The sequence below is a fragment of the Ochotona princeps genome, chromosome X (assembly GCF_030435755.1).
Source record: "Ochotona princeps isolate mOchPri1 chromosome X, mOchPri1.hap1, whole genome shotgun sequence".
In the NCBI taxonomy this organism is placed as follows: Eukaryota; Metazoa; Chordata; class Mammalia; order Lagomorpha; family Ochotonidae; genus Ochotona; species Ochotona princeps.
In genome coordinates this window covers 85,719,044-85,729,012 of record NC_080865.1, presented here as the reverse complement: position 1 = coordinate 85,729,012, position 9,969 = coordinate 85,719,044, and the positions used below count along the sequence as shown (strand labels likewise).

At 38.5% G+C, this 9,969-nt stretch overlaps 1 pseudogene; it reads right to left on the bottom strand.

The window, feature by feature from the left end:
• Positions 1 to 342: 342 nt before the first annotated feature.
• On the bottom strand, positions 343 to 1,486 carry LOC101518797 (paraspeckle component 1-like; annotated as a pseudogene).
• Between the last annotated feature and the right edge of the window lie 8,483 nt (positions 1,487 to 9,969).

Here is a 9,969-nt window from a genome sequence, read left to right as displayed (position 1 = left end):
TACCAATTAGCAACATTTCATTATTGATCAGCACTTCTCTTTGGAATTCAGAACACGATACAATTGCAGAAGCTATATTGTTAATTTTTTTAAGAAACGCCCATACAGGAAGTTGGAAAAGAGAATGACAAATGAGTGGCTGGTTAAATAACAGATCGAATTTGGCAGTGCTCATCAAGAGGAGGTAACACTTAAAAGAGTAATACTTTACACTTCTGTTGACTGGAACCTGACAGATCTGGCAACTTCAAGAGAGCAGCGTGAAGCGTAAGCCTTTACCAGTTCTCCCCATTAACTTTTCCTCTGACTTGGAGCCATAACTACCAATGAACCTTCCGGTCACTAACTTGAATTCCTCAGGAACCTTGCATCTAGGATATGATGTGCTGTGCTTAGGGAGCCTTCTACACAATTCTCCATGTAGTTGGGTTTAAATCCCTCTTGCTGCCGTCTCAGCTCCTCCTGCTCTCTGTGGCGGATCATTTTCTCCTCCCGACGACGATGCTCCTCTTCATGCCTCAACTGTATCTGTTTCCGTTTTTGCAGCTCTTGGTTTCTAAGTTCTTCCAGGCGCCTAAGTTCTTCTTGACGTCTCATCAGATCTTGCCTCATCAGCATCAGCTGGTGCTCATGCCGAGCTGCTCCCATCTCTGCCTCTAGTTTCTCCTTGGCTTCGCGGATGTTTCTGTCCACCTACTCACGCTGCTGCTTCTCCATTTCATCCAGGGCCTTCCATCGGGAAGCATTATTCAAACTCAAACGTTCCAGGCTGAGCAAAACGTGGTGGCTGTTCTCTTTCCTTATGATATTGTTGAGTTTTCTGCATTAGCTTTTCTGGCAAGCCATCTTCATCATCAAACTGCTCCATAGGCTCTACGATGACTGGGCGGGGGGTCGTGGTCAGCAGGAAGGCCCCATCTCCACATCTCTCCAGAGCCTTTCGTGCAGGAGATTTTGCGGCAAATTCTACAAAACCTTTTCCAGTAGCTCTTCCACGGTCGTCCACGACCACAACAGCTTTCTCTACTGGACCAAACTGGGAAAATGCTTGTTCAAGAAGCTCGTTGGAAACAACTGGGGAAAGATTCTTGACAGTCAGGGCTGCTCCATGTGTAGCAAACCGAATTCGGAGAGGCCGGCTCTTCAAAATGGTGCCATCCAGCTCTGCTTTGGCAATTTCAGCCAATGTTCTGGATTCCAGGCGGATGAAGCCAAAGCCGCGGTCGCGGTTGATGAAGACCTCGCTGGGCTCGCCATAGCGCTCGAAGAGACGCTTGAAGTCCTCCTCCGTGATGTCGGTGGGCAGGTTGCCCACGAACAGGCGACAGCGCTGCGTGTACGTCTTCTCGCCCGGCTTGAGGAAACTCTTGATGTCGATGGTGAAGCCCACCTCCTCCTCGGGGTGGTCATCGGCGGCCACGGCGGAGGCCGACGCCGGCTCCCCGGCCAGCGACAGCGCCATGGCAGCCGCGGGCTCCGTCTCTCCCGCCGCCCAGAATTCTATTTCTAATATGCATATTATTTTATTATTTTGTCTAAGAACCTTTCAAATCTTCTTATCGTGGTGTCATGTTCATGCTTTCATGTGCCAAAATGCAATCATCTCAAGTAAGGAGATATTTGTGAGTGATAAAAAATTTTTATTCAATCATGTGTGTATTATAAATAGAAGAGATAATTTCAATAACCAAACAAGATGCTGTTCAGCATCTACTGTAGTGGAAATCATTTGACATGTTTCTTCATCCATTTCCTGATTCTCTAGTTAGAAATGAGGGGATAAAAAAACAGAATTCAGTATTTCTCAGAAAGAGCCTATCATTATAGATTTATAAATAAGCGTCCATTTTTTGGTAACAAAACTAATCAGTTTCTCATTTTGATTTTTGTTATATAAGTAATTAGCTAATACAATGACTTTGCCTCCATCATTGGAAAATCATTATAGAAGTTTCAAATGAAAGATGAGTACCTTACCGTTTAAAAGCTATAGTCATGATTAAAAATCTCAGCTTCCGATGTATAATATTTATCTGGCTGTCCCATTTTCAAAATACAGAATATGTGCTTTTTAATGGTGAAATTTAAAACAAATGCTACATGTTGGAATGACATAATTTTTTTTAATTTTTCTGGTGCATCAAACCATCTCTAGATGCGCTACTCTGAAGTCTGCTGTTTTAAAATTTTAAAACTCCAGAGTGTATGCTATCACACTGTCATATGTAGTTCACATTTTTTGCTTAAATAAAGCTCTATGTTTATAATATTCCCATTTCTTTAGTTTTTCCTACAAACTAAGAGCAAATTCAAGCAGCCATGGAAATATTTTCTTTTCAAATGCAGAGTTTCTATGTTAGAAATTCTGTGTACTTCTATGATGATTCTCTCAGTGGGAACAAACATTATCAGGAGCAAACCATTAATTTAGTGCAACATGTTCTGCTTTTTCTAAGTTTAGTATATTCAGACAGCAGGTAAAAGTTTCAGGTTCTAACCCGAGTCTTTTGAATCTGCCTTAATAGTTGATATGCTATGCAATTAAGGCAAAGGCTGGCTTACTTTTTTTTTTTAGAAGACTTATTTACTTACTTGAAAGGCAGAATAACACAGAGAGAGAGAGAGAGAGAGAGAGAGAGAGAGAGAGAGAGAGAGAAAGACAAAGATATTCTCCATTCACTGCTTCACTCCCCAAATGGCAGCAATAATTAGGGCTGGGGCAAGTTTTAGCCAAGAAGCGAGATAGAAGAAATCAATCCGGGTCTCCCATGTGAGTGTAACACACAAAACACTTGGGTCATCCTCAGCAGCCTTCCTAGGTACATTAGCAGGGAGCTGGATTGGAAGTAGAACAGTTGGAAGTTGAACCAGCGCTTGTACCAAGTGGTGACTTAACCCACACCACAAAAATTTACTTATCTTTAAGGTGGTTCACAATTGACATTCATTCTTCTAACAATCCAACCAGATTCAATTTACCTTTAGTTAATTTAACAAAACAATAAATATTGGAGAGCATCTATCCTTATTATGTAAACAAAATACAGTGTTTGTCATAGACAAGAAGAAATCTGTGTTGTTCAGACACTAAATTAATGCTGTTAAATGGACTCTTAAACATGATAAACAGTAACTATGTAGCTGCAACATCAGCAAACCACAGCTCCTATCTTTTGAGTGGTAGAGTCTTAGGAAGGATTTGAAGGAGGAAGAGAGAGCATCTGACTACAGGATTCTGAGACATCTTGCGAAAATATGTAGGTAGCTTAAGATATAAGCCATATATTATTATAATTGTGATTCAATAATTGATTACAGAAATTGGTATTTAATGCCTGTTTCCCTCAGCAAAATTAAAATTTTGTGAGAAATACAGCTACATCTGCCTTGTACCTGGCACAATGGCTGCAAAAGAGTGGACATTCAGTAATCAATTAATGACAAATAAATGAGTTCGAAAGGCAAACAATAAAACTAAAATTGATGTGTTCTAGCACTGCTAGAAGAAATTAATGTAATTTTACGTAATTGTTGTTGGGAATGTTTTTATCATGGTGAAAATCAGTTTGAAATTCATGCATAATTATCCTATATATTTTTCCCTGTTTTTACAATACCACATATTCTTATTCTTCATGCTGCTCAGTAACATCCACTATAGTTGTAAGTTATAGAAGTTTCTATATTTCTTAAAGGTTTATTTATTTTTATTGGAATGTCAGATATACAAAGAGAAGGAGACACAGAGAGAAAGATCATCTGTCCACTGATTCACTTCCCAAGTGCCTGCAACGGCCGGTGCTGAGCTGATCAGAAACCAGGAGCCAGGAACTTTCTCTGGGTCTCCCGCATAGGTGCAGGGTTCAGGGGCTTTGGGCTGTCCTTGACTGCTTTCCCAGGCCACAAGCAGGGAGCTGGATGGGAAGTGGGGCTGCCAGGATTAGAACCAGCGCCCATATGGGATCCCGGCCCGTGCAATGCAAGGAATTTAGCCACTCGGCTACCACGCAGGGTCCTCTATATTATTAATAAATAGAAAACTGTCACATTTTTTGACAAAAGAATAAGACCCTATTTATGACTTCAATATATTAAGACTTTATGTGTATCTGCCCTCAGTATCCTTCCTCTGACAAAAGATTTTCAGGTTCTCAACAATGAACTTGGGTATAAAGTCTCATGTTAGGAAAAAGCACAATATACATCTTTTTCACTAAAGCAAAGATAAAACATGTTCAGGGAATAAAGAAAACCCAGAATATCACATTATATCATTAAGAACATTTCCTCATAACACAGTCTCTATTGGTTATACTGTGGGAATATAATGGCAAGCTGTGTATTACATTTTTAATAAAATCATAGCAATGGTCAGAGGAGATATAGGCTAAATAGAAAATTAAGTGATTACTTTAATAAATCTACTTCATCTCCTGGAACCTCCTGATCATACAAGAAAACAGGTTATTTAGATGTCCTGCCACTGTTGGGGATCTTGGGAATTTCGACTGTTTGAACACTGTGTGAGTAAAATAGAAGGAAAAAAAGAAACTCGAGCAGAGGACATGGTTCCCAGATGTTCTTAGGTAACACTGGAAGTGTAAGCTTTTCATTTAATTTGGCTAGAGAATTCTTCAAATATGTGTGTGTGTGTGTGTGTGTGTGTGTGTGTGTGTGTGTGTGTGTATGAAAATAATTTTAGACTTACATACAGTTGTGAAGACAGTACAAAGATCTATTTAAAGTTTTTATCCAGCTTGTTAACATCTGACATATCTGTGGTATTATTACTGAATGACACTCCAAACTGGTTGGAGGTATTGTTGTAGAACTCACAAAATGAGTGTGCTCACAGGACGTGCAGAAAGCCAATCCCCAACACTAGTGAGCTGGAAGAATGTAGTGTTGATTGCAAGTGCCAAGCAAGGAGTTGGGCAGCTCTACTTCATTTCTGGGCTCCCTGATGATTTAAGAGTGAAAGTTCTAACAGACTGAAATTGGGGCTGACAGATGCGTGATCAGCCCATGTCAAGTTCCTGATTGGTCACTGAAGCTCGTTACCTTCCTCTGATTGGTCTGTAATGCCATGATCAATTAAGGAATTTATGATGACCAGGTGGGCTTCATTTGATCAGTTTCAGTATAATTATGAAAACCAAACATGAACTTTGACACAATACTGTTTACTAAATTACAGACTTTCAAACTGGAAAATCACTGGCTAAATTACAGAGTTTCACTAATTTGTCAAAAAATCTAATTTAAGACTCTTTCAATTAAAATGTTCTAAGTTGGGATAACATACATATTACTTAAACTTTACTATATTAAACATTTTTAGTGTTTGTTTTAAGATTGATTTATTGAGTGACCGAGGTTTTAGCATGGAAGATTAAGCTGATGCCTGCAGGATCAGCATACCATATGATAAGAGAACAGGCTGTTCCATTTCCAGTCCAGCTCCCTACTAACACATCTGGGGAAGCAGTGAAAAAATGTCCTGAATGCTTGGGTCCTCCGCATACTTGGCAGATGTAGTAAAGTTCCAGGTTACTGACTTCAGTTTGGTCCAGCCCAGGCAGTTGGGGCTGTTTAGGAGTGAACCAGTAGATACAAGACATTCTTTCATTCTCATCTCTCTCTCTCCCTCTCTCCCTCTCTCCCTCTCCCTCTCTCTTTGTCTCTCCTCATTCAAATAAATAAAACATCCTCTAAAAATGAAAAATAGATTTACCCATTTGAAAGGCTGAACAACAGAGAGAAACAAATTTTTCATCCACCAATTTATTCCTCCAAATGGCCACAATGTATATCTAATCCCCATAGCTATTGAAACATTGTTTTTTTTCTCTCTCTCTCTAGTCTACAGTTTCTGGTGTTTCCGTTTACATATGGGTCTACTGTTCTGAATCATTTTTCTATTTATTTAATATAGTGTTGACATTACATTCACTTCTCTGTTTCAAGTTTAAAATGGAATTGAGGGGCCAGTGTGGTGGCATAGCACACTAATCCTCTATGTGATGCCTTTCATGACAACATCCCATATGAGCATCAATTCATGTCCCAGCTGCTGCATTTATGATCCAGCTGAGAAAGCAGTGAAGGATGGCCCAAATCCTTGAGTCTCTGCAATGCACACGGGAGACATGGAGGAAATCCCTGGCTCTTGGCTTCAGATCAGCTCAGTTCCAGTCATGGCAATCATTTGGAAAATGAACTATCCAGCAGCTAGAAGATTCGCTCTCCTCTCTTTTTCTCTCTCTTTCTCTCTATAATTCTGTTTCTCAAAAAAAAAAAATTCGTTTGAGGATTCTTAACAATGGATATTGACATTGGCTAGATCAAGTTCTCTAACCGTTGTCAGCACTGTTTTGTAATATATTTGACCCTTTGCCTCTCTATTTACATTTTAGAATCAGCTTACCAAGTTCCAACAAAAAAGTCTATTGCTATTTAATTGAAATTGCATTGACTCTTTTTAATTACATTTTTATTGAGCCATAATTTGCATAACATGAAATACACTATTTTAAAATGTACACTTCAGTGATCCTTAGTTTATTCAAATTGTTGTGCAACTAGCACCACTACACAATTTCAGCACATATCCAGCATGCCAACAGAATACTTAGAAGTATTAGCAGTCACTTTTAATTTTCCTTCACCAATTCACCGACAACCAATCTACTTTATGTATTGATGAATTTATGTATTCTGGAACATTCATGTAAACGGAAAAACATCATCTGTATTGTCATGTACCTAACTTGTTCACTTTCCATCAAGCTTTCAGGTTCATCCCTACTGCAGTCTATATAAACAATTCATTTGTTTTATGGCTAAGTAACATCCTATGGTTCAGATATTTTACATTGTGGTTACTTACTTATTAAGCGTTGAATGATTGATTTTTCCCCCACACTTTGGCTATTATAAATTCTGCTAAGAATATTTGTACATGGACATATTTTTCTTTTTTATGATTATATATCCAGTAGTGGAATTACCAAGTCATAGATTGTGACTCTGTTTGATCGTCGCAGAAACTTCTAGCTATTTTTCCATTGCCTGCACAATTTTACATTGCTACCCACTATGTATGGTAGTTCAAATTATATCACTTGCTCATCATCAGTTCTTTCCACTTTTTTTAAGTTTTTAACCATCCTATTGGGTAGTAAATGGTATTTCAGTTTGGTTTTAATATGTATTCCCCTAAAGATTGATGATGCAATTTTTTTCAAATATCTATTGACCATTTTTATATCTTCTTTGCAAAACATTTGGTTCAATCATCTTTCTGTTTTATAATTGAAGATTTGTATTTTTGTGATGAAGTTGCCAGAATTTATAATATATCCTGGATACAAATAACTTATCAAATTGTGGAAAACTTGTTGCTTCCATTTTGTAGATAGTTCTTTTTTATTTCAACCATTAAAACTTTCACTTTTGATGAAATCTAACTTTCTTTTATTGATTGTGATTTTGCTGTCATATCAAAAAAAACCTAATATAAGATCCATGAAGACACTTAGCTATGTTTTCTTCTAGGGATTATTTTTAGTTTTAACTCTTGCATTTATGTCCATTTTGAGTTATCCTATGCTTTTGATCTAAGGTAGTTGGGAATCAAAATTCCATTTTTTTCATGTAGATTTCCAGTGGTTCCCAACATCGTTTTTATAAAAGACTACTCTTATTCCATTGAATATCCTTAGCATCTTTGTCAAAAATCAATAGATCAGAGATTTGTGGGTTATCTTATTAGTTCTTAATTCTATGTTACTTTAATCTGTTTCTATCCTTATGCCAATAATACGCTCTCTGAAGTCTAGAAAATCAGGAAATAATTCTATATTGTGATCCATTGGAACAATTCTTTACTCTGGGGTACATCAATATTTTTTTTTTTAAAGATGTATTTATTTTTATTGCGAAGTCAGATATATAATGAGGAGGAGAGACAGAGAGGAAGATCTTCCATCCGATGTTTCACTCCTCAAGTGACCGCAACAGCCGGTGCTGGAGCTGAGCTGATCCGAAGCCAGAAGCCAGAAACTCCTCCAGGTCACCCAAGCGGGTACAGGGTCCCGAGACTTTGGGCTGTCCTCGACTGCTTTCCCAGGCCACAGGCAGGGAGTTGGATGGGAAGTGGGGCCACTGGGATTAGAACCGGCACTCATATGGGATCCCGGTGGCATTCAAGGCGAGGACTTTAGCTGCTAGGCCACCGCACCGGGCCAACATTAATATTTTCTGTATATGACCCAGTTGTATTTGTGGAAAATAATCTACTTAAAGTCTACTAACCTAAATGTTAATTACATCTAAAAATATTTTCATAGCAATACCTATGTTTGAGCGAACAAATTGGAATCACAAATTAGTCAAATTGACTCATGAAAAAGTTAGCATAGATAATATGAATTTCTCTTATTTGGCTTGTCACAACATTGGATTTTTAAATCCTGTGGTTTTAGGGTGAGTTTGTGATACAGCAAATTACGCTGCTGCTTTATAGGACAGCATTGCATATCATAGCACTGGTTCAAGTCCCAGCTACTATGCCTCCAGTCCAGTTTCCTGTTAAAGTATTTTGGGAGGTAATAGGTGGTAGCTCAACTATATGGGCCCCAAAATTCACATGGGATATGTACAATGTAGTTAAAGGCTTTGGCTTGAACTTGAACACACCTCAACTGCTGTGGGCATTTGAGGAGTAAGCCAGTAGAGGGATGGTATCTCTGTGAATCTCCGTCAAGCCCATGAATTGAGTTCTTACTCTTAGCCATTATGTTTTTCAGTGTTAAAATTTTAGTTTTCTATTTGCTTTCTGCTTGTTTCCCTTGATTGTCTTGGATATGATTACTTTGTAGTTTGGTTTTCACAATCCTATTCTCTGAAATGGCTGTGTTTCTGAATCAGCTATTGTATTTGCTTAATTGGTGTTGGTCACCTTGACTTATTATCCACTCATGCCCTTGATGTGTTTTATATTGAGAGAAGATTGTTGTATATTAAAATTATTAAAAGCAGGTAGAGATCCGGGGTGATGCTACTATCTTACTCCTCAGAGCAAGTTAGCTTTGCTTTTCCTAGAAGGGTTGGAACACTAATGATACAGATCAATTTTTAATCTAATTATAATTTTAAATAAGTTGACACATACTTTTTGTTCCTGAGGGCATCAGTGTACTTCTGGGGCATCCGTAATTGAAGATACACCTGTTTGTATCTCAATCAAAACATATGGATTTCACAAGGCTTCTTATATCTTGGTAGACCCTAGATAGCCCTGTCAACTCTCCTCAGCTTTTCTGCCTTGCAACAGCATCCTCTAGTCTCAGCACGTAAGCCTTAGGGGAAAAGCGCTTCGAATAAGAATCTATTCTGGTGGTTCCTTGTGCTCCCCATTTGCTAACTCCATAACTCTTATACCAATTAGTAGTCTTATAACAGAATAAAACTTTGAAAAGCATTTGGCTCTGAAGTTTGGTTCTTTGTGGGAGATTTGTTCAGCATTCCATTGTCTAACATTATAGGACAATGAGATTTTCCTAAAATGGAACATGAGTTTAAAGTTTCAAACTGTTAACCAGTATGTGGGAAGTTCTTTGTTTTCTCCTTTCTATAATCAAAAGTTTGTGGGTCATATAAGTCACAGAGTGTTAAGCCCCTATTTGGAACAGATTGGTTCAAATCCCAGCTACTCCACTTTCTATCCAGCTCCCTAATGCAGAGGATGGCCCAATTACTTGCACCCTTGCCATCCATGGGGGATATAGCTCCAGGATCCTGGCTTCAGACTAGCTCCAGTCATTCTATTCATTTGAACACTATGGCCTTTTGGGAAATGAATCACCAGATAGAATCCCTCCCTCTCCGTGTCTGTGTGTGTGTGTGTGTGTATGCATGTATGTGTGTGTTTATGTGTGTCCTTCTCTCTACAACTCTGCCCTCTGA